At 46.3% G+C, this 23,140-nt stretch overlaps 1 long non-coding RNA gene and 6 other non-coding genes across 7 annotated transcripts in view; 3 read left to right on the top strand and 4 right to left on the bottom strand.

The window, feature by feature from the left end:
• Positions 1-23,140, top strand: part of LOC129402418 (uncharacterized) — a 45,209-nt gene that overhangs the window by 20,330 nt on the left and 1,739 nt on the right. Inside the window, exon 2 of the long non-coding RNA XR_008628655.1 lies at positions 9,119-9,331. This is a non-coding gene — a long non-coding RNA (uncharacterized LOC129402418). The remainder of the gene's footprint in view (positions 1-9,118; positions 9,332-23,140) is intronic.
• Positions 5,834-5,915, top strand: TRNAS-AGA (transfer RNA serine (anticodon AGA)). Its single transcript has one exon. It is a non-coding gene; the product is annotated as a tRNA-Ser (tRNA).
• TRNAM-CAU (transfer RNA methionine (anticodon CAU)) lies at positions 10,683-10,754 on the top strand. The gene has a single exon. It is a non-coding gene; the product is annotated as a tRNA-Met (tRNA).
• On the bottom strand, positions 13,523-13,604 carry TRNAS-AGA (transfer RNA serine (anticodon AGA)). Its single transcript has one exon. It is a non-coding gene; the product is annotated as a tRNA-Ser (tRNA).
• Positions 16,715-16,786, bottom strand: TRNAQ-CUG (transfer RNA glutamine (anticodon CUG)). Its single transcript has one exon. It is a non-coding gene; the product is annotated as a tRNA-Gln (tRNA).
• TRNAS-AGA (transfer RNA serine (anticodon AGA)) lies at positions 19,190-19,271 on the bottom strand. Its single transcript has one exon. It is a non-coding gene; the product is annotated as a tRNA-Ser (tRNA).
• Positions 22,382-22,453, bottom strand: TRNAQ-CUG (transfer RNA glutamine (anticodon CUG)). The gene has a single exon. It is a non-coding gene; the product is annotated as a tRNA-Gln (tRNA).

The raw sequence follows: 23,140 nt of genomic DNA, 5'->3' as shown, positions 1-23,140 counted from the left end.
CCTCGTTGTCGGAATTGCACACACACCTAATGGGTATTTCCGAGCAACCAGAGCCTTTGGAGTCAGTTGGGCTAAATTTTTCTGTTGCTCCGCTGCTTTGTTCTGAGGTGGAGCAAACTCACTTTGTATATGCACAAACGAATCCGGCAAAGCCGAGGGAGGAACTGCTGCTGATGGATTTGATACTTTCTGGCCAGAGACACTGAGACTTGGAAATGCCTAAGGAGGAGGACCAGCATTTGTAGGTCCTTGTAGAGATTTACGAGCATCAAATACAGTAGCAATGATGGGTCTCATTCTCCTGACCTGAAAGAGCCTCTAATGTGGCACACTGGGGAAGGATTAGAGAGAGGCTGCTAAAATCTCAGGGCTAGGATGAATGGAGACGTTATGGGGTCCAAATCAATGATCAACGGTGTTGGATATCATTGGGTTGTCCTTTCCCCCTTGCCACTAGGAGCTTAGGTTTATCAGTCACACCCATCAAAGTGCTCCCAAGTCACTCCCATTCCTTTGTTTATCTGTAACCATTTCTATCAGTTTATCTGCTCTTCCCTTAATCAAACTCTGTTAATTGGTAAGGTCAGAACTTTCTAGGACACTGAATATTATAACATTGCCTTTCTCTCCTCTTTATGCCTTTTGAATAATTTACTTTAAAGCTATGTCTTTTTTGTATAGACACAAGAAGACAATGTTATATTTTTATAACTTAAGACTTAATTGGCCTCGATATTCCCTTCTGGGCATCTGCTTTCTCCACTTAAGCCTCAGTTGCCCTCAGTTCCTAGCACCCCAAAGTAGGGTCCCCGACGTGGGACGGGAAGGATCCAGGGCAAGCGGTGAGTTATGTGCTACCCTGGCATCGAGATGGGCCTGGCCAAAGTGCCTAATTCTTAACTATAAGTTAAGAGCTTGATCATAGACAAATGCTGTCATGATCCAATAGTAATTATGAGACTGGGACCCTGCCAGGGCTAGGAAAGACTGATCTGGCCTGAGCACTGTAGTCTGAGATTGAGATGGCCCCAGAAGAGCAATTCTATAAGCTTTAATGCATCTCTTATTGTGTCCATACAAAATAATTAATATTATGAATTCTTATATGTTTGCTGGCTGAGGAGAAGAGAAACACATTCATGGGACTCTGCCCTTGGGTGGGTCCTCCTGCTGAAAGAGAGATTCTGTCCTAGTGAAGGCATTCCCCTAAGGGATAGAACTATACCCCCTATGGATTGTAACCACAGCTTTAGATAAGCCCCAGGCTGCTGGGGGACGGGGAGATTTAAGGTAGCTGTATGAGGGGGCAGAGAGAGAGTTCCAGAGGAGAGTGTATAGGGGGAAGATTGGAATAAACTGCAAGTGAGACCAACCATCTTGGCTCCGTTCCTTCCTTCGCCAGCCACATCTTCGCCATCAACCTCCCTGGGGTGGGGGAAGCGGCTGGAGGCTACCGAACTCGGGTGGCGGGAGAGACAGCTGCTGCCCTAGGCCCTGTGCCTGGCTCGGTGCGGTGAGGCGGCCCTTCCCTCGCCTGCGCCTTTTCTTTTTATTTTTACAGAAACGGGATGATAGTGGTAGTGATAGTCTTTTAATAAAGGAGTTTCTTGACGTCTCTCAGTATGAGAAGCTGACGAGAACCTGACCGGGCCAGTCAACCTCTTGGAGCATTTTATTAGTGCTTGTGTGGAGCCTTGAAATTGGGCATTTTGGTGACAGTAATACCTAGAACTGCTGCCTAGGATAAACATGTCCAACAGAAAGAGTTTCAAATCACATCCTAGGATGTCACTGTGATCATTCTATCTTCAGAAAAGAAAGGTTTCTATTGAAGACAGTACTTTTTCTCACAAATTGTGAAGTTACGGCCTCCTCCAGACGTTAAGTCCATAATGTTTCCCGTGGTTTCCTCTTACCCGTGTGTCTAAAAGTTGTATATTTTAATTTCAGTTATGGGGTACCTGACTAAGCAACCTTATGGGTCTTTTACACACACACTGCTCAAAATAATTTCCTCTTGTTGCAGGAAGCCGCCTGTCATTCATTCTTGCCTCATCCATTTGTGACGCCTCAGTGACCCCGTGTGTCTGGAGATCACCGTCCATTCATCCACTTTCTTTTTCTGCATCTGAGTCACTCTGAATTACAAAGTTATCCTTGAGTGAGTTTCAGGCATGTGATGTCGCAGCACCCGTCCCTTCACCAGTGCCCCCTTTCCTCCACGTGTGTCCCCAGTTTCCCTTCCCCTCGCCAGCCTACCTCCATGGGAAACACCATTTTTCCTTGAAGCACTGTGTTTACAGTATTGGTTGGTCGTAAACAGCCATTTGTCAGTACCCTCTCCTCCCGAGACACCTGCCTCCCACCCGAGGACCACCTCTCCTGTCCTTGCTGCATTTTCACTTTAAAGCCTTCTACAGAGCGGGGTCCTCATGGGGTTCTTGTTCTTTTCCTCTTTCCTTCTAAGGATTTTGACCTCTTGATCTTGGCATTGCCATTTTCTTCCACAAGTATTTCCATTCTGGTTTGATTTTGTGCCATTTTGGGCTGGAGTCTCCCATATTGATGTCTTTCTTTCCTGGAACGTTATCTTCAGTTTCCTCATCATCACAGTCTTCCTCATCATATTCTATGGGATAAAGGATTCTAATCATGTGAAGAGTCTTCAAGCTGATAAACTGCCTTGTGAGAAGAGATCGTTGGTCCCACTTACAAGCCTGACTCTCAAATAGATAACTATAGCTGACTTAGCTTTCCAAAGTAAATTTCATTCAAAATTCTGAACAGTCATATTGTTTAAGTAAATTGGACTCAGGCCTCTTGATAGTAATAAATAGTTTGAGCTCTGATTTTTTTGTTTTGTTTTGTTTTGTTTTAAATTCTTCTTTTTTTTAAATTTTTTATTGAGTCACCATGTGGAAAGTTACAAAGTTTTCAGGTTTAAATCTCAGTTATACAATGCTCGAATACCCATCCCTTCACCAGTGCTCATATTCCACCACCAAGAATCCCAGTATAGCTCCACCCCACCCCTCACACCCCTAACCCCCCCACGCCCCTAGCCCCCCCACCCTAAGCCCCCCCGCCTGTGTAACTAATAAATTTCACTTTACTTTCACTTTGATTGCATACAATATTTCAACAAAACTCACTATTATTGTTTGGAGAGTCTCTCCCCTAAAGTCAGACCTGCTGAAAAGGAAGCATTAGATAATTTGTTTTCCATTGCTGAGGATGAAGAGGTATGAGGTCGAGTGACCACACTTAGCGGCCTCTCAGTTTTGGGTTTCTGTATTTTAGTATTTTAGTAACTAAGTCCAGAGAGATATCTGCCAGAAGTTGCATCGTTGCCAACTTGTACTTCTCAGTTACATTATATTCCACATATGAGTGCAATCTTTCTATGTCTGTCTCTTTCTTTCTGACTCATTTCACTCAACATGATACTTTCCATGTTGATCCATTTATATGCAAATTTCATGACTTCATGTTTTCTGACAGCTACATAGTATTCCATTGTGTAGATGTACCAGAGTTTCTTTAACCAGTCATCTCTTTTGGGGCACTCTGGTTTTTTCCAGATTCTGGCTATTGTAAACAGTGCTGCAATGAACATAGAAATACATATGCCATCTCTACTATACCTTTTTGCCTCTCCAGGATATATTCCCAGGAGTGGTATTGCTGGGTCAAATGGAAGCTCAATTTCTAATTTTTTGAGAATCGTCCATATTGTTTTCCAATAAATTCTTTTATTAATTCACCATGTGGAAAGTTACAAAGCGTTCAGGTTAAAGTCTCAGTTATACAATGCTCAAACACCCATCCCTTCACCAGTGCACATATTCCACCACCAAGAATCACGGTATACCTCCCCCCTTCCCCCCCCGCCTCCCCAGCCCCCCACCCCGCATGTGTAACTGGTAAATTTCACTTTACTTTCACTTTACTTTGATTACATTCAATATTTAAACAAAAAAAAAATCACTATTATTGATTTAGAGTTTCTCCCCCCTAAAGTCGATCTGCTGAAAAGAAAGCATTTGGTAATTTGTTTTCCATTGCTGAGAATGAAGTGATATGAGGTCAGGAGGCCGCACTAGCAGCAGCATAGTTTTGGATTTCTGTATTTTAGTATTTTAGCAACTAAGTCCAGAGAAATGTCTGCCAGGAATCGCAACATTGTAAGCTTGTACCTCTCAGCTACTTTATATTCCACATATGAGTGCGATCTTTCTATGTCTGTCTCTTTCTTTCTGACTCATTTTACTCAGCATGATACTTTCCATGTTGATCCACTTATATGCAAATTTCATGACTTCATGTTTTCTGACAGCTACGTAGTAATCCATTGTGTAAATATACCAGAGTTTCTTTAGCCAATCATCTGTTTTCGGGCACTCTGGTTTTTTCCATATTGTGGCTATTGTAAACAGAGCGGCAATGAACATGGAAATGCAGATGTCATCTCTACTATACCTTTTTGCCTCTCCAGGATATATTCCCAGGAGTGGTATTGCTGGGTCAAATGGGAGCTCAATTTCTAACTTTTTGAGAATCGTCCATATTGTTTTCCAAAAGGGTTGAGCTCTGATTTTAATATCCTAGACCAAGAAAGAAACAGCAGGGTAGGTTTAATTGGTAAACATAAGTGTACCTCATTACCTTTCATCAACACTGTGGTTCCACAGCAAATGTGAGAGAGCAGTAGCAACAAAAAAACAGTAATCCCATCAAATATGGGGTGAAGAGATGAACAGATACTTGTCTGAAGACAGACAGATGGCCAGTAGGTAGGTAGACTATAAATATATATACATTATATATGAAAAAGTATTCATCATCACTTATTATCATTGAAATATAAATCCAAACAGATAAAAACCTCATGCTAGTGAAAATGACTTAGATTTAAAAATAAAGACAGTGTTGGCAGGGATGCTGTGTAAAAGGACCCTCATTCACTGCTGGTAGGAGTGTTGTCTAGTTCAGCCTCTCTGGAAAACAGTATGGAGATTCTTCAAAAAATCAAGAACAGAGTTCCCAGTGACCGAGTGCTTCCACTTTCTGACATCTACTTCTAAAATAGAAAAACATAACTTTGAAGAGATAAATGCACATTTCTGTTCATTACACCACTAAGCACAACTGCCAGGATATGGAAACAACCCAAGTGTCCAATGACAGAGGAGTAGATCAAGCTGCTGCATATCCACCGAATGGAGTATTATACAGCTATAAGAAAAAGTGAAATGAAAATGAAACGATGAAGTTTACTTTAATGTGGATGGGATTGGAAAGTACTGTCAGGCAAAATAAGTCAGATGGGGATGCACAAATACCAGCTGGTCTCACTTTCTGTGAGGTATCCACAACAAAACAAGAGTACAGATGGTATCGAACAATGATGAATCCCTGACACCTTGGAGTACAAAAGAGATTACAGCAATGGGGGACGAGGGAGGAATAAAGATTAGACTAGAGGTGGTAAGGTGGCAGGGTGGCAGTAACTTTGTACATCTGCACCGTAAACTTTAACATGATCTTAACCATATTGCCTGAACAATAATAACAACATGTTTAAATGTTCAGAGCACCTCACTTTCCGATGTCTCCCGCTCAGTCTTTTTCCCTGGGCCATCAGGAGGGACCCCACTTCAGGTGTGGGAGGTTGGCATTTGCCTGCCTGCTCTCACGGCATGAGAGTCATCTTTACAATGACAGGTTGGGAGTAAATGTGTGGGTAGGAGATTAGACCTTTGGAGAGAGCCAAAGGGCTCCCCTCGGAGTCGGTCTTCCAGCCACTTGGAGAGAGACATATTGTGTGTCTCACGTAGTCGTGGCCGAGTGGTTAAGGCGATGGACTAGAAATCCATTGGGGTTTCCCCGCGCAGGTTCGAATCCTGCCGACTACGACATCTTTTAATTGGCAGCATCTTTTAATGGCCCGCACACACCTCCTGACTCATCAGGCTGCTTTATGCACCCCGCCTTCGCACCCACACACTCGGACCTTCCCCCAGCCAGCCACATCACACTCCTCCTTAGTCCTCTGGGAGCCCCTCCCCACACAGTGCTCTTGCTCCTTTGCCTCCCAGTGACACCTGCCCTCGCCTGGGCCCTCTCCTCTAGGGCCTGCTGGGAACGCGGCCTTGCCTACACCAGAAGCCGGACAGCAGCTTGGACACTGTCCGGGTCCAGCTGCGCCCTTGTCACCTGCTGTTCTCCAGTCCCGGACGCCCTCCTGGGCAAGGAAACCCAGGAAAGCTGGGCTCAGATCCAAGTGCTCTGCTTGCCAGGTCTCCCGTGCACACTGGGTCTGTCTGAACAAGGCCCCTGGGCCCAGGAGAGACGTTCAGGAAGAGCCATTTTCTCTGTGATGTGTGATGCAGTCCCAAAGGCGGGCTGACATCACACAGGCGGGCTGGTTCTGGAGTCCAGGGTGCTGGAGAGAGAGAGAGAGAGAGAGAGAGAGAGAGAGAGAGAGAGAGAGAGAGAGAGAGAGAGAGAATGGTGAAAAGGGTTTATGTTATTCCAGACACAGAAATTAGACACAAAATCCCATTGTGTGATTGCCAAGTGTGCATTAATGTGGGAATCTAATGTAGTAAATGAATGCTGCGTAAGTGAGTGCCTTGCTAGGAATTCACTCCTGGGACAGCTGTTGCCTTTTAGCCCAGTGGAGTTAGTTCTCGCTCTGCAGAGATTTATAGCTTATGTTGAGCACTGTCTGCTAAAATGCTTCTGCTAATTCTTCACGGCCGGCCTCCGGGTCGATAAACACTAGGCTCCTTTTAACATGTCTTCAGAGCCAGGAGAAGCCCCGAGTCGAAGTGAGAGGCTCCTGGCAGCGTCCAGGCCGCGTGCCCCACGCGCAGGCGTGCAGCAGGCCTTGGCTCTGTCCACTCAGACTTGGAGTCCACAAGGGGCCTTGGCTCTGTCCACTCAGACTTGGAGTCCACGAGGGTGAACTTGATCTTCTGCAAGACTCATCACTTTTCTTTTACTCGCATCAAGCACAGTGACGGTTTTGGCTGTGAGAAACTTAGAGACTTCTCGAATGGGAAAACAATTGAATAAAGTGACCCGTGTGACCCCAAAGTACAGAACTTAAAAAGTTGTGTGCAAAGACAAGATCTGAGAGTTAAAAGTAGGTAAAGGAATATTCTTGATAACCTTTCAGTATCAATATTGCAAACCACAGTGTCCAAAAAGAAGGAGGGGGGGAGAGAGAAAGGGAGGGAGAGAAAGAGGGAGAGAGACAGAGAGACAGAGAGACAAAGAGAGAAAGAGAGAAGAAAAGTAGAAATGCACCTGCTATAGAGGCAGGCAGGGGGTGGGGGTGATGGGAGGGAACCTGGGGACACAGGTGCTGGGAAATGTCCACTGGTGGAGGGACGGGTGTTGGAACATTGAAATATAATGGTGAACAATTTTTTAAGGGTCTATTTCACAGTGACTCAATAAAAAAAAAGTAAAAAAATTAAAAACAAAAACAAACAAAAAACCCTAATCATTATGATTATTAAAAGAACAAAAAAAAAATTGTCCAGACAGAGAGAGAGTGCAGGGGGTAAAGCACTTGCCTTCCAGCCGCACTGCCCAGAGTGATCCCGAGCACAGAGCCGGGACTAAGTCCTGAGCACCACCACGTAAGGCCACAACAACTTTTCTTGCTATTCTGAACCGAGAATAGTGAGGAGAGCAGGAAGCGAGCAGTGCTCTCCTCCTTCTGGGAAATGCTTCCTTCCTCAGGGGTCTGTGGACATTCCAGCTTGGAGTCCGGGGGTTGGGATGCTGGAGCAGAGAGCGCCCCAGAGCCGCAACTGATCAGGACACAGAACCGAGCTCCGAGAGGAACCAGCTGAGCCGCTGCTCTGCCCGTGGGGTCCTGGACGGGCTGTAGCCTCAGCTCTGCCGGGGAGCCTTGAAGAAACGGGCCTTTTAGTCAAAGCACAAGAGCCCAGTAGGCGCTCACTTTCTTTCCCGGTCGGCTCAGGGGACCCTGTGGGGTCCCAGGCACTCGAACCCGGGTCAGCCATTTGCAGTGGCAGGCGCCCTCCTCACGGTACTCGCTCCAGCCTCTGACATCACATTAAATGATTTAAGCAAGGGATAGCGTGTGTGTCCTTTTGTCTCTTTCGTTTTGGGGCACCAACTAAAGTCTCAATAAAGTAGAGGATCACTTCGTTCCTTATTTCTTGCCCCCCCCCCTTTTCGGGGACAGAAATAAGCTCAAACACTGTTCAGGAGCCCCATCTGAGGGGGCCGGGGGCGGGGCAGGTAGTTTGAACTGAGTCTGAACCGGGGCCAGCCGCATGTAAGGCGCGCATCTCACCCCTCTCGGTGACTCCTCCAATTTAAAAAGTTTTTTTTGGTTTCCCAGTGCCCTATCTGTTAGTTTAGCAGCAATAGACATACTTTTCGTTTTGTTTTGCTTGTTTTTTGGGCCACGTCCGGTGATGCTGGTGGGGTGGGGGTGGTTCTGCCTGGCTCTGCACTCAACAGATCACACCAAGCAGTGCTCGGGGTGCGTGCCAGGTATGTGCTGGACTGTCACTCCAGCCCGCAGTGACAGAACATCCTAAGTAAAATTTATAATTAAAAAATTATTATAGGGCCGGAGCGATAGCACGGCGGGTAGGGCGTTTGCCTTGCACGCGGCCGACCCGGGTTTGATCCCCGGCATCCCATATGGTCCCCCAAGCACTGCCAGGAGCAATTCCTGAGTGCAAAGCCAGGAGTAACCCCTGAGCATCGCTGGGTGTGACCCAAAAAGCAAAAAAAAAAAAAAAAAAAAAAAAAAATTATTATAAATAAATGCTATTTACAGTGGATCAATGACTCTGAAATAGGAAATGTTATTTTGGCGGGGGGCAGGGTTGTTAGTGGTGGATGGGTTGGACCACCCAGCGGTGGTCAGGGCTTACTCCTGGCTCTGTACTTGGGGATCACTCCACGCAGTGCTTGGGGGCTGTGTGTGGTGCCAGGGGTCAAACCCAGGTCAGCCCTGTGCGCGGCCAGCACCTTGCCTGCTGCAGCTCAGGAGCGCCATGTCCGAGTGGCGAGACTCGAGGACTAATAGTGTCCCCGCCCCTCCCCCCCCGCCCCCCCGCAGGCCTCCTAGCCAAGTGGGCAGCAGGAGCATCACGCGTCAGCCGCTTCTCAGCAGAGACCTTAGAGCACGGAGGGAGGAGCTGGAGAGGTGACAACAAAAGCCTCAGCCCCAGGACTTCCCAGTCCCCCAGATGTGCCCTGGGAGGAACTCACATCTGGTGGGAACTGGCCTGACTGCTCCGACCAGCCCGCTGGCGGCTGCTTCCTGGCTCAGGTGAGTGACTCATCTGTGCTGAAGGTGCAGCTTTGCTCCTAATTGCCGGTTTGTCAGGGTGAAACTTACTCATGTGATTAGGTTCCGGGACATCAAGGAGACTTGGCCATCTAGAGGGGCCTCAGTTATTATTTTTTTAAATTTTAATGTTCTTATTTGAGGCCCCTGATTCACAGTGCTGCTCATGACAGTTTGATGCGTACAGTGCTCCACCACCTGTCCCCGTGTCCACACACACTCCAACCCCGTTCCCCCTACCACGACGGGAAGGTCACTTCAGTTTCCTTTCTTCATAATTTGTGTGTGTGTGTGATTTGATAACTCTGACGTCATCAGTTTATCTTTCATCCACATCGACTGTAGGTTCTCCAAAGTGGTGATGGGTTACACCAGTAACCAGCGGGTGACATTTGCTTGCTGCATCTTCATCTCATTCAAGGATTCTGTCCGGGCCGGCTCTTAATCCTGTGGCCCAGACAGCAGGGCTGAGCCAGGTGTGCCCCTTCTGGTCAAACTTCCCGTCTCTTCCAGTGCTCCAGGTGCTTCTTAAAATGCGCCCTCGATGCGCTCGTGGCTGTGGACGGGTACCCTCAGGTCATCCCCTCGCTGGCGGCAGAGCGGCCCTTCCTTCTTCTCAGGAGCCATCGGGCCGGGCTCAGAAAAACAAATTCTTCATAATTTTCTGGCCATTGAGTAGTGAAAAGAAAAATTCGCTAGCTCTATTTTGCGGTTCTGGGAAAATGCATAAAGTGACATGAAAAGGCATAAAGTTGCAAACTTAGTCCCATGCTAAGGTCTGTCCCGCCTGGGGGTCACTTTTCCTTTCCTTTCTACTTTCCAATAAAAGTATTGCAAAAGAGAAAAAGACTTGAGGTTGCTAGAGAAATGGGTGTGGGGGGGAGGGGGTGTGGATGGGACCCCTCGGGGAGCTAGGCTGAAGAGTGTTGGGGAGCTCAGCCTCAGAGACTGTAGTTTGTCTCGTGCATTCCAGCTGTCGCACCTCTGGGCAAGAAGAGGACACTTAGAACTTTTCATCAGAGGGCGCAGGCAAGGTCAGACGACGTGCAAGGGATTGGCTGGGCTCCCCGCTAACTTTGCTAAGTCCCGACCAGAGCCTGGCTCCCAAATCCTTCCTAGGGTCTTGGCTAGACCCTCCCGAGAGCATTTGCTGAGCCCTTGGCGTGAAAGGCTGACCCAATAGTCGTCATGACTCAGAGCAGATGGCTAGAAAGGGGGAGAGTGGAGGGAAATAATGAAGAATGGCTAAGACTCTGCTGTCCTTGGGCTATAGGAAGGGCTTGGATAAGTGGTTTAGAACCAAGAGAGAAAAGTGCAGGCCCTCGCTTCATGGAGCAGAGTGGCGCAGCGGAAGCGTGCTGGGCCCATAACCCAGAGGTCGATGGATCGAAACCATCCTCTGCTAACTTTATTCCTTCTTGGCCAGGAGGTTTTTCCTTCTTTCAACACCCACAGGAAAAAAAAAAAAAAAAAACAGAAACAAAATTGTCTCGAAGTGCTCTTAATACTCTTCTAATTGCAATTCAAGCCCAGGTGTTTTCTCAATGGTTGGCTTCTGGTTTCTTACAAGCATTATATAGAGATGCCACCTGAAAGGTGCATTTTATTTTTAGAACAAGTTGTTACTGTGGAAGACAGAGAAATAGGAAAAAAGGGGACCAAAGATTCTTAAAAATGTATAAGTCGGAAAAAAAAATCACAATAAGATCATACTAAGAGTCAGAAAAAAATTCAACACAACAGGCATCCCTCAGGAAAAAAGGAGGAGGGGGCAGAGCAATAGTTCTCTGGGTAGACCGTGACCCAGGTTTGATCCCCAGCATCCCATATGGTCCTCCGAGGACCACGAGGAGTAATTCCTGAGTGTGGAGCCTGGAGTAACCTCTGAACACACTGGGTGGTGTGGCCCCAAAATAGAACAAGACAACAACCCAAAAGGAAAAAGAAAGGAAAGAAAAGAAAAAGAAAAATGGAAGAAAATCCATAAGGATATGAAAGTTTCAAACAGTAAGTTCCTGGGGCTGAGAGGTGAAGGCACCTGCCTTGCATGCTGTAGGCCCCAGTTCAATCCCCGGATCAACACTCAAGCAACCCAAACTACAATTCCTAAATTTGACCTAACTTACATATAGATAACACGACCCTAGCTTCTGAAGACGAACTTCATATTCAAGCACAGGGGGGAACCTTTAAAAAGAGACTGCTTTGCCAACTGCAGAGCGAGTTATCAGAATTCTGACACTTATAAGAAATAAATACCAAAACTTAGCCACAATACATTTTGCAGGATGTCAAAGTCGGAAATTGTAATATGTTTCTGGGGTAAATATGCATGTAAGTTAAAGGCGTGAGCTAGGCCTGAAGACAGAGTATTTTTCATGCCTGAGTACCATTTGGTCCCCAGTACTATTTCTCTTCCCACACCATCTCCACCCAGCAGCCCCCAAACACTTAGCTGGGAGTATTAGGTCTGACCCTCGTTACCACATACGGTTCTCTTGAGCACCACGGGAGTGATCCATGAGCACAGAGCCAGGAGTAGGTCCTGAGCACAGCCAAGTGTGACCTCAAAACAAAGAGGGAAAAAGGAAAAATTTTATCTGGAAAAAAAAAATTGCTGGGGCTAGAGCGATAGCACAGCGGGGAGGGCGTTTGCCTTGCACTCGGCCGACCCAGGTTCGATTCCCAGCACCCCATATGGTCCCCTGAGCACCGCCAGGGGTAATTCCTGAGTGCAGAGCCAGGAGTAACCCCTGTGCATCGCCAGGTGTGACCCAAAAAGAAAAAAAAAATTGCTAAACCCTGGATTAGGGGCTGGAGCAATAGCACAGCCGGTAGGGCATTTGCCTTGCACGCGGCCGACCCGGGTTCGATTCCAGCATCCCGTATGGTCCCTTGAGCACTGCCAGGAGTAATTCCTGAGTACTAACACAGGTGTAACCCCTGTGTGTCACCGGGTGTGACCCAAAAAAGCAAAAATAAATAAATAAATAAATAAACAAACAAACAAACAAACCTTGGATTAACGGCTCAAGGGAAGGAGATACCCTCTCTTCGGAACTCGGGTGAGAAGCGCAGAGCCAGTTTCATACTCAGGTTCTGGGTTTCCTGTTTGCAGAGAGACTAGTTCCACGTGTGAGAATGCAAAAGCAAAGGAGCCTTGATTGCTAGCTCGAGCTAGGGTCCAAGTCTCACCCAACGCAGTGGAGTCTTGACAAGGACCCCAACCCAGTTCCAGAGAACATCATATGGCATATCGTTACATATGCAGTGCTTGGCAGTTTTCCCAAGAATTTCGGTGAAGCAGTCACAAGTCTGTGAGCTAATTGGCCATGTCCCTCTGCTGTGCCCAGAGATATCCTACTCATCAAAGGACTGGCTAGACGCTTCTAGAGGAATTCCAGCTTCGGCCAAGAACAATCTCAGGGAATTCTTCAGGGGGAAACAGAAACTGTGGCCTACTGCTTGTGTTGCTGAAGTGCGGCCTGTCATGGCGCATATGAGGCTCTTTCTCGGCCTCACACCAGGAGAAGGTCTCGGTGGTTAACATCACAGATAGCAAGTGGCCCCATCAGTCAGACTTCCCGTCAGTGGCTGTGTGCTGGGACTCACCTTATGCCCAGAACTCATCAAACTTCCTTGTCAGTCCCTCTCTCTCCAGCACCCAGGACTCCGGACTGTGTGACGTCAGCCCGCCTTTGGGATGCATCACAGGGAAAATGGCTCTTCCTGCACGTCTCTCCTGGGCCCAGGGGCCTTGTTCAGACAGACCCAGTGTGCACGGGAGACCTGGCAAGCAGAGCACTTGGATCTGAGCCCAGCTTTCCTGGGTTTCCTTGCCCAGGAGGGCGTCTGGGACTGGAGAACAGCAGGTGACAAGGGCGCAGCTGGACCCGGACAGTGTCCAAGCTGCTGTCCGGCTTCTGGTGTAGGCAAGGCCGCGTTCCCAGCAGGCCCTAGAGGAGAGGAGCCAGGCAAGGGCAGGTGTCACTGGGAGGCAAAGGAGCAAGAGCACTGTGTGGGGATGGGCTCCCAGAGGACTAAGAAGGAGTGTGATGTGGCTGGCTGGGGGAAGGTCCGAGTGTGTGGGTGCGAAGGCGGGGTGCATAAAGCAGCCTGATGAGTCAGGAGGTGTGTGCGGGCCATTAAAAGATGCTGCCAATTAAAAGATGTCGTAGTCGGCAGGATTCGAACCTGCGCGGGGAAACCCCAATGGATTTCTAGTCCATCGCCTTAACCACTCGGCCACGACTACATGAGACACACAATATGTCTCTATCCAAGTGGCTGGAAGACCGACTCCAAGGGGAGCCCTTTGGCTCTCTCCAAAGGTCTAATCTCCTACCCACACATTTACTCCCAACCTGTCATTGTAAAGATGACTCTCATGCCGTGAGAGCAGGCAGGCAAATGCCAACCTCCCACACCTGAAGTGGGGTCCCTCCTGATGGCCCAGGGAAAAAGACTGAGCGGGAGACATTGGAAAGTGAGGTGCTCTGAACATTTAAACATGTTGTTATTATTGTTCAGGCAATATGGTTAAGATCATGTTAAAGTTTACGGTGCAGATGTACAAAGTTACTGCCACCCTGCCACCTTACCACCTCTAGTCTAATCTTTATTCCTCCCTCATCCCCCATTGCTGTAATCTGTTTTGTACTCCAAGGTGTCAGGGGTTCGTCATTGTTCGATACCATCTGTACTCTTGTTTTGTTGTGGCTACCTCACAGAAAGTGAGATCAGATGGTATTTGTGCATCCCCATCTGACTTATTTTGCCTAACAGTACTTTCCAATCCCATCCACATTCAAGTAAACTTCATTGTTTCATTTTCATTTCACTTTTTCTTATAGCTGTGTAATACTCCATTTTGTGCATAGGCGACAGCTTGATCTACTCCTCTGTCATTGGACACTTGGGTTGTTTCCATATCCTGGCATTTGTGCTTAGTGGAGTAATGAACAGAAATGTGCATTTATCTCTTCAAAGTTATGTTTTTCTATTTTAGAAGTAGATGTCAGAAAGTCGAAGGAAGCACTGGGTCACGTGGGAACTCTGTTCTTGATTGTTTGAAGAATCTCCATACTTTTTTCCAGAGAGGCTGAACTAGACAACACTCCTACCAGCAGTGAATGAGGGTCCTTTTACACGGCATCACTGCCATCACTGTCTTTTTTTAAAAATCTAAGTCATTTTCACTAGCATCAGGTATTTATCTGTTTGGATTTGTATTTCAATGATAAGAAGTGATGATGAATACTTTTTCATATATAATGTATGTATATTTATAGTCTACTTACCTACTGGCCATCTGTCTGTCTTCAGACAAGTATCTGTTCATCTCTTCACCCCATATTTGATGGCATTATTGTTTTTTTGTTGCTACTGCTCTCTCACATTTGCTGTGGAACCACAGTGTTGATGAAAGGTAATGAGGTACACTTATGTTTACCAATTAAACCTACCCTGGTGTTTCTTTCTTGGTCTAGGATATTAACATCAGAGCTCAAACTATCTATTTATTACTATCACTAGGCCTGAGTCCAATTTACTTAAACAATATGACTGTTCAGATTTTTGAATGAAATTTACTTTGGAAAACTAAGTCAGCTATAGTTATCTATTTGAGAGTCAGGCTTGTAAGTGGGACCAATGATCTCTTCTCACAAGGGAGTTTATCAACTTGGAGACTCTCACAAGGGAGAATATGATGAGGAAGACTGTGATGATGAGGAAACTGAAGATAACGTTCCAGGAAAGACATCAATATGGGAGACTCCAGCCCAAAAGGGCACAAAATCAAACCAGAATGGAAATACTTGTGGAAGAAAATGGCAATGCCAAGATCAAGAGGTCATAATCCTTAGAAGAAAAGAGGAAAAGAACAAGAACCCCAAGAGGACCCTGCTCTGTAGAAGGCTTTAAAGTGAAAATGCAGCAAGGACAGGAGAGGTGGTCCTCGGGTGGGAGGCAGGTGTCTCGGGAGGAGAGGGTACTGACAAATGGCTGTTTACGACCAACCAATACTGTAAACACAGTGCTTCAAGGAAAAATGGTGTTTCCCACGGAGGCAGGCTGGCGAGGGGAAGGGAAACTGGGGACACACGTGGAGGAAAGGGGACACTGGTGAAGGGATGGGTGCTGCAACATCGCATGCCTGAAACTCACTCAAGGATAACTTTGTAATTCAGAGTGACTCAATTACAGAAAAAGAAAGTGGATGAATGGACGGTGATCTCCAGACACAAGGGGTCACTGAGGCGTCACAAATGGATGAATGAGGCAAGAATGAATGACAGGCAGCTTCCTGCAGCAAGAGGAAATTATTTTGAGCAGTGTGTGTGTAAAAGACCCATAAGGTTGCTTAGTCAGGTACCCCATAACTGAAAGTAAAATATACAACTTTTAGACAAACGGGTAAGAGGAAACCAAGGGAAACATTATGGACTTAACGTCTGGAGGAGGCCGTAACTTCACAATTTGTGAGAAAAAGTACTCTCTTCAATAGAAACCTTTCTTTTCTGAAGATAGAATGATCACAGTGACATCCTAGGATGTGATTTGAAACTCTTTCTGTTGGACATGTTTATCCTAGGCAACAGTTCTAGGTATTACTGTCACCAAAATGCCCAATTTCAAGGCTCCACCCAAGCACTAAGAAAATGCTGCAAGATGTTGATTGGCCCGGTCAGGTTCTCGTCAGCTTCTCATACTGAGAGAGGTCAAGAAACTTCTTTATTAAAAGACTATCACTACCACTATCATCCCGTTGATCATTGATTTGGACCCAGTAACGTCTCCATTCATCCTAGCCCTGAGATTTCAGCAGCCTCTCTCTAATCCTTCCCCAATGTGCCGCATTAGAGGCTCTTTCAGGGTCAGGAGAATGAGACCCATCATTGCTACTGTATTTGATGCTCATAAATCTCTACAAGGACCTACAAATGCTGGTCCTCCTCCTTAGGCATTTCCAAGTCACAGTGTCTCTGGCCAGAAAGTATCAAATCCATCAGCAGCAGTTCCTCCCTCGGCTTTGCCGGATTCTTTTGTGCATATACAAAGTGAGTTTGCTCCACCTCAGAACAAAGCAGCGGAGCAACAGAAAAATTTAGCCCAACTGACTCCAAAGGCTCTGGTTGCTCGGAAATACCCATTAGGTGTGTGTGCAATTCCGACAACGAGGAGGGATGGTCCCCAGCCCTGGGCTTAAAGCAGGAAGCCAGTGGGGCTGACGGGGGTGGGGGTCACATCCAGCTTCTGGGTCCCACTCTGGGTTCCTGTGATCCAAGGGCTGACTGCCAACCATCATCCCTAAGGGAGAAACCTGAAAGATGGGAAGAAAAAAAAAAACTCCAAAATAGCTACAGGTTCCACCGAGATTTGAACTCGGATCGCTGGATTCAGAGTCCAGAGTGCTAACCATTACACCATGGAACCCCACAGAGAGATGCCGGGCCAGTGCTGGCCCTCGTAGGATACAGGCCCGGCCAATCGCAGCCTGGCCGCCACACCCTTGCCACACCCTCTGGCAGTTGCACTTAAGTGGTGTAATGAACAGAAATGTGCATTTATGTCTTCAAAGTTATATTTTTCTATTTTAAATAGTAGATGTCAGAAAGTTGAAGAAAGCACTGGGTCACTGGGAACTCTGTTCTTGATTTATTTATTTATTTATTTATTTATTTATTTATTTTTGCTTTTTGGGTCACACCCAACAGTGCACAGGGGTTACTCCTGGCTCTGCACTCAGGAATTACTCCTGGCGGTGCTGGGAGACCATATGGGATGCTGGGAATCGAACCCGGGTCGGCCGCATGCAAGGCAAACACCCTACCCACTGTGCTATCGCTCCAGCCTCTGTTCTTGATTTTTTTGAAGAATCTCCATACTGTTTTCCAGAGAGGCTGAACTAGACAACACTCCTACCAGCAGTGAATGAGGGTCCTTTTACACGGCATCACTGCCAACACTGTCTTTGTTTTTTTAAATCTAAGTCATTTTCACTAGCATGAGGTTTTTATCTGTTTGGATTTGTATTTCAATGATAAGAAGTGATGATGAATACTTTTTCATATATAATGTACATATATTTATAGTCTACCTACCTACTGGCCATCTGTCTGTCTTCAGACAAGTGTCTGTTCATCTCTTCACCCCATATTTGATGGCATTATTGTTTTTTTGTTGCTACTGCTCTCTCACATTTGCTGTGGAACCATAGTGTTGATGAAAGGTAATGAGGTACACTTATGTTTACCAATTAAACCTACCCTGGTGTTTCTTTCTTGGTCTAGGATATTAACATCAGAGCTCAAACTATCTATTACTATCACTAGGCCTGAGTCCAATTTATTTAAACAATATCACTGTTCAGATTTTTGAATGAAATTTACTTTGGAAAACTAAGTCAGCTATAGTTATCTATTTGAGAGTCAGGCTTGTAAGTGGGACCAATGATCTCTTCTCACAAGGCAGTTTATCAACTTGAAGACTCTTCACATGATTAGAATCCTTTTTCCCATAGAATATGATGAGGAAGACTGTGATGATGAGGAAACTGAAGATAACGTTCCAGGAAAGACATCAATATGGGAGACTCCAGCCCAAAATGGCACAAAGTCAAACCAGAATGGAAATACTTGTGGAAGAAAATGGCAATGCCAAGATCAAGAGGTCATAATCCTTAGAAGAAAAGAGGAAAAGAACAAGAACCCCAAGAGGACCCTGCTCTGTAGAAGGCTTTAAAGTGAAAATGCAGCAAGGACAGGAGAGGTGGTCCTCGGGTGGGAGGCAGGTGTCTCGGGAGGAGAGGGTACTGACAAATGGCTGTTTACGACCAACCAATACTGTAAACACAGTGCTTCAAGGAAAAATGGTGTTTCCCACGGAGGCAGGCTGGCGAGGGGAAGGGAAACTGGGGACACACTTGGAGGAAAGGGGACACTGGTGAAGGGATGGGTGCTGCAACATCGCATGCCTGAAACTCACTCAAGGATAACTTTGTAATTCAGAGTGACTCAATTACAGAAAAAGAAAGTGGATGAATGGACGGTGATCTCCAGACACTCGGGGTCACTGAGGCGTCACAAATGGATGAATGAGGCAAGAATGAATGACAGGCAGCTTCCTGCAGCAAGAGGAAATTATTTTGAGCAGTGTGTGTGTAAAAGACCCATAAGGTTGCTTAGTCAGGTACCACATAACTGAAATTAAAATATACAACTTTTAGACAAACGGGTAAGAGGAAACCACGGGAAACATTATGGACTTAACGTCTGGAGGAGGCCGTAACTTCACAATTTGTGAGAAAAAGTACTGTCTTCAATAGAAACCTTTCTTTTCTGTAGAATGATCACAGTGACATCCTAGGATGTGATTTGAAACTCCTTCTGTTGGACATGTTTATCCTAGGCAGCAGTTCTAGGTATTATTGTCATCAAAATGCCTAATTTCAAGGCTCCACCCAAGCACTAAGAAAATGCTGCAAGATTTTGATTTGCCCAGTCAGGTTCTTGTCAGCTTCTCATACTGAGAGAGGTCAAGAAACTCCTTTATTAAAAGACTATCACTATCATCCCATTGATCGTTGACTTGGACCCAGTAACGTCTCCATTTATCCTAGCCCTGCGATTTTAGCAGCCTCTCTCTACTCATCCTTCCTGAGGGTGCCGCATTAGAGGCTCTTTCAGGGTCAAGAGAATGAGACCCATCATTGCTACTGATGCTCACAAATCTCTACAAGGACCTACAAACAAATGCTGGTCCTCCTCCTTCTCAAGCATTTCCAAGTCTCAGTGTCTCTGGCCAGGAAGTATCAAATCCATGGCAATTAAAAGATGTCGTAGTCGGCAGGATTCGAACCTGCGCGGGGAAACCCCAATGGATTTCTAGTCCATCGCCTTAACCACTCGGCCACGACTACATAAGATATGCTTTATGTTTCTATCCAAGTAGCTGGAAGACTGACTCCAAGGGGAGCTCTTTGGCTCTCTCCAAAGGTCTAATTTTCTACCCACACATGTTCTTAATCCCCTCCCAACTTCCCATCATCAAAGTAATTCATACACTGTTAGGTCAGGAGCAAGTAACAGCGGGCCACGCCCCTCCCTCTGACAGCCCCAGGCAAGGAGACTAACCAAGAGGAGCCTCCCCCGTGCTCAGCTTCTCCTTGGGAGCCCACTAGTGGGACACGGGCTGGGACATGTTCCAGAACTGAGAGCAGAATCATGAGGAGAGAGAAGACTGGAAATCTGGAAGTGACTGTCAGCTTTTCAAATGGAAATGGGACATCAGTGAACAGGGTGGTGAAGTGAAGCCCATATGCAGGCGCCGTTTACAGGGGCCCGTTAGTGGGGCAGAGGCGCAGGTGGGCTTTGAGGGGGAGGCTTCATTCCTTAAGTCTTTCACGTGCAAACGTGTTTTATAGTTAAAGTCACTTTTTGTTGCGTCCTGCATGTGCCAGGGAACACTGCATCATCAGTGTCTTCACAGCGCAATTACTAGGTTTTTCCAGATGGCATTTCAGTGGTTTTTTTCTTTTTAATTTTTTTATTGAATCACCATGTGGAAAGTTACAAAGCTTTCAGGCTTAAGTCTCAGTTATATAATGCTCAAACACCCATCCCTTCACCAGTGCACATATTCTACCACCAGAAACCCCAATATACCTCCCCACCACCACCCCTCCACCCACTGCCTGTGTAGCTGATAAATTTCACTTTACTTTTCTCTTTACTTTGATTACATTCAATATTTCAACAGAAAACTCACTCTTACTGTTTGGAGTTTCCCCACCCCACCAAAGTCAGACCTGTTGAAAAGGAAGCATTTGATAGTTTGTTTTCCATTGCTGACAATGAAGAGATATGAGGTCATATTGCAAGAGCGATACCACAATAGCGGCCACACGGTTTTCGATTTCTGTATTTTAGTAACTAAGTCCAGGGAAATTTTTGCCAGAAATTGCTTCACGGCAAGCTCATACCTCCCTTTTGTGGTCATCATAGGATGACGGCCGTGGCTCAGTTCACAATCTAGAGACATTTCTGCAAGAAGCTGCTGGTGCCCAGAGTAGATTAGCTGGCCTCCGGGGCCAGGGTCGTGCAGCAGCGGAGAGGCCGCGCACGTGCGGCTGCCGGGGTTACATCTCGGATGAGGGCCTCAGTGGGTTTTTAATGATCTCTTCGGCAGATGAAACCAGGATATTAACACATTTATGTGTGATGACTTTGAAATGACGTTCCCTGAGGTCACAAGAAGAAATTTAAAACTGCATCCGTGCAATTCATTTTTCTTCGGCTAACATTCTCCAGATGATCCCAGACTCTGGGCCTGGGGTGAGGGCGGAAGGAGGTTCCTGTTCTGGCCAACATCTGGGAAATAGCTCACAGGGCTGGTGGGATGCCAGGCTCCTGACTTCCGTCTCTCACTCTTGCTTCCTGAGCACCCAGAGGAGTGACCACAGAGCACTGAACTGGGAGTAGCTCCCGAGCACTGCCTAACATGGCCCAACAAAAGCAAAACATTATAAAAAAGAAACAGCTGGACCTCCCCAACCCCTGCACCTTCTAGTTGAATAGCTCTGAATCTGGCCTGCAAATGAGTGCTCCTCCTCAGTGCTCAGGGGATGACGATGGGCCCTGGGTGAGGCGTGCTGTGAGGAGACCTCCCGGACAGCAGGCTTCCAGAGGAACCGATTATTAATGTTCATAGCCCCGTTGAGAGCCTAAATGGAGCCACATTGCTAGTGGCTTGGCTGAAAACCTAAGTGATGTTGGCAGGAGGACAGTGAGGGGGACGTTATGATTATCCACAAAAGCAGGCAGAGCGAGCATCGGAGACTCTCTCTCTCTCTGAGCTTTGTCCGACCGCTGCTGTGTGCCCTAGCACGTGGTGCTCTTCCTAAAACTCACAGAACTCCCAGGGTTTTTGTTGAAAAGAGTCTGGCCTCAGCGTGTCCCCCAAACCCAGTAAATCAGTCTAATAAATCCTCTAGTCACTGGCAGATACTGTGAAGTAAAGGTAAAGAAAAGAAATGCAAAGAATACAAGAGCAAATGAAAAGGAGGCTTTAATACATGTAATTCGTAGATAGACTACCAGTGGCCACTAACTTTAGCTGAGGACTTGATGGGCATTTACAGGGCACAGTGGTCAGATCACAGTCAAATATTTCTCTAGGTGTTTCCCCAAGTTTTTACTTTGAAATGTATGAAATCTATTTTTAACACATTAAAAAAACTATAGATGTTTAAAAATCTCACACACACTATAACTCAGAGAGTAAGTACATGATAGGTGATTCCTCCCACACTTTATAAATGGAGTAAATAACAGCTTAGTTATTTCGCCTAGAAGAGAAATGTATTATTACCCGTGTATTCTTCTGTAGCATTCAAATTATTGATGTACCATATTTGAAATATATAATAGCTTCAAACATTTTTAATGTGCACAGAAAATACACCCATAGGATTGGTTATTTTTTTTTTAATTTTTTATTGAGTCACCATGTGGAAAGTTACAAAGTTTTCAGGTTTAAATCTCAGTTATACAATGCTCGAATTAGGATTGGTTATTGCTTTTTATTCAAATTGGCTTCTAGTGGGAGCAGAGTGCAGTGCTTTTCTTACGTTTTTGTTTAATTTTTTTTTAATTGAATCACTGTGAGATAGACCCTTACAAAGCTGTTCATGATTATGTTTCAGTCATACAGTGTTCCAACACCCGTCCCTCCACCAGGGCACATCTCCCAGCACCAGTGTCCCAGGGTTCCCTCCCATCACCCCCCACTCTCCCTCTCTCTTCTCTATGCATCTCTGTCTTTGTCTCTGTCTCTCTCTCTCTTTCTCCTTTCCTCTCCTTTTTAGCATTGGGCTTTTGCTGTCTACCTCTTGCATTTACCTTTGATGACTCTTCTTCCTTAAAAAATACACTACGTTTGATCAGAAAGAAATTCTATCCTGGTTTCTTACTCAGAATTAGCCTTGTGAAGGCTTTCAGGTAAATCAAGATGGAGGAAAAAAAACTGGGAAGGTTCCACCGAGACTTGAACTCGGATCGCTGGATTCAGAGTCCAGAGTGCTAACCATTACACCATGGAACCACACATGAGAGGGGGGCTCCCAAGAAGCTGTGAAGAGACCCTGCTGAAACCATTTGGCATGCTCAATTACAGGTTCTCCCTTCCTGTGTACTTCACAAAATCCTGCCTCAACGAATCCTTAAGGTGTTGTCTTCAGTTTCACAAGACCATGAATCCACAACCTCGATGACCTCAGCTTAGTGGTCCTTGCTCTTGGACCTTCAGAAGGTCCCGTTTTCTTCTTTCTGAAAAACAGGGAGACTTCATTGATCTTCCCGCCAGCACTGAGCCCAACCATGACACTCACGGTGTGATTCAAGTTTAAAAAAACTTGGTGAAGGGGGTATTTTGAGTTTCCAGACAGATGGGGAGACTTCAGCTTAGACTTGCCTGTCTTCTCCGCCCCTCGGTTCACTGGATGGGTTCTCAGGTCTGTTGCCTCTAGAAAAATGCCAAGTTAAGAGGAAACGAAAGCACAGGTTTGCTTGCAGGAACATTTGGGATTTGTCCAGTGTGGTGTTCTAGGAGCTGGGCACACTTGCCCGCCGCGGGCTCAGCCTTCCCTGATCGCTGAATCAGGGAAAGGTCGCTTTCCGCAGAGCCCCGTCTTAGCTCCTTCCGTCGTGGAATTTCTAGGGTGTGTTGGTGCTGATCCCACGCCTGGAGCTCTGCCTTGTCTGTTCCTCCCCCTCCATACTCTGCACAACC

This window comes from Sorex araneus, chromosome 2 (genome assembly GCF_027595985.1).
Source record: "Sorex araneus isolate mSorAra2 chromosome 2, mSorAra2.pri, whole genome shotgun sequence".
In the NCBI taxonomy this organism is placed as follows: Eukaryota; Metazoa; Chordata; class Mammalia; order Eulipotyphla; family Soricidae; genus Sorex; species Sorex araneus.
This window is presented reverse-complemented; position numbering and strand designations above follow the sequence as displayed.